This window comes from Haliotis cracherodii, unplaced genomic scaffold, assembly GCF_022045235.1.
Source record: "Haliotis cracherodii isolate W230 unplaced genomic scaffold, xgHalCrac1.p SCAF_1, whole genome shotgun sequence".
Classification (NCBI taxonomy): Eukaryota; Metazoa; Mollusca; class Gastropoda; order Lepetellida; family Haliotidae; genus Haliotis; species Haliotis cracherodii.
In genome coordinates, this window is record NW_027266264.1 from 5,045,571 (window position 1) to 5,047,488 (window position 1,918).

The following is a 1,918-nucleotide window of genomic DNA, read 5'->3' on the forward strand; positions in this document are numbered from 1 at the left end:
GAGTTGTAACATCTACGTGTCCAGAAAGGCATGCCCTTTTAAAACCTTCATTAAGATTGCCATTTACCGTGTTCCACCATGCATCTTTCTTTACCAATTTAGCCACAACCTTGATGTGACCATTATCACATGCAATTAGGAAGGGATTCCTCTTGGTGTCATAACTGGTAAACATGGAAAGATCGGCTTCTGTATGTTTACCAATCAACAGGTCCACAACATCACCATCTCCCTTGACTCCATGCCGACAGACATAGTGCAGAGCTGACCACCCTTTGTCATCTGTCAGAGTGACATCAACATTCAAAGTAAGTAATAATCTCAGCAGTTCATCACAAGCCTTTGATGCAGCAATTATTAAAGGTGTCTTTGAATTGATATTTTGACAATCAAAATTAGCTCCCTTGTAAATATTCATAAAGAAGTGCATGGATGCTACTGAACTGTGTTCACATATGCCAAGGATACAGTCCTCCTGTTGTGCTGATGTCAGTTCCATTGAAGTACAGATCTGTCTCAGGATGTTATCTGATTTGCTACTTGAAGAATAAAACAGAAACGATTGTCCGGTGTTCTTATCTTTTGATGTTATCAAACTTGAGATTGTTTGTGATGATGACATGGTTTTCAAGAAATCTGAAGCAAAGGAATGATCTTGGAATGAGGGATGTGATAAGGCATATTGTATGTTACATGAAGTAACCTCACGTTTAAGTCTTGGAATAAATGGGTTGACAGATTCTGGTTTAAATGTTATTATCATACACGTTTCATTCTTTTCTTCATGTTGCAACTGTTCAAATCGCACCCTTTCATTAAGAAAGCTCAGGCTACAATTCTCTATTACAAATTTTGGGAACATATCACATAGAATGAAAGCAGCAGTGTCATATATCGATGGATGCTGAAATGTTATAACACTTCCCTCTCTTGATATATAAGTGCCTTCCAGTGGGTCACACTGACTTGAGAGGTCAAAACATCGTTCTTCATTTTCAATGCTTTCCAGGTCGAAAGAACCATCGTTCTTCAACATTTGTTTGAATAGATATCCAACTGTCTTTTCACTCATGAGTGATTTCATAGAATCAATTAAAAATGGAATTGGGTTCAAAAAGAATTTTTTCATGCTCACTTTCGGGTAGTATGTGTTAGCATACAACTTGCAGCAATGAGGAAATCCATGTGGTAAGTTCATTCTGCATACTTGTCTCACAATATTCTTCTGGATTGAAATTTCTTTTTTTCTCGCATGAGATTCCCAGATTTTCTCTCTTTCAATAAACATTCTAGTTGCTTGTAAACAAGTTACTTGTGAAAGGTCAAGGGTGGATTCAGCATTCAGTATCATATTTGAGAATTTCCCAAAGTGAATGGTGGCTGATTTCAGTACATCTGTCCTACTTGTCACGATAAAAGATGAGTTCCTGTCATCTGTTTTTTCTGTCAAACTCTGAGCCTTATGCTCTGCAAGTTTTAAGATATCTGTGACCACCTTTTCCCACTTAAAGAGGCTTTGGTTGTACTGCAATTGTCCAAACATATCATCTATCATTATGACAACTTTCGGGGCTTCCTTTACTGCCTCGTATTCCTCTGGAGTTCGTATTTCGAACACTTCTCTGCCCTTGCCGTGCATATACTGCAAGGCAAGGAAGGCTGAGGTAGACTTCCCCTCGCCCGGATTCCCTGTGACAGTGATCCATGATGCACCTTTGTTGAGCTTGTGGATGAGAGTCAGAGTAGCTTTCGTTGTTATCATGTCCTTTGTCCATTCCTTGAACAATGTCTCTGTTCTTTCTGCAAATCAACAATAACAATGACATCAATTAGTAAAAACATTTCAAATTTGTCTCATGCATTAAACACCTGATGAAAGGGAGACGTTCTGTTGAAACCAAAATTTGTGATTTCAAAC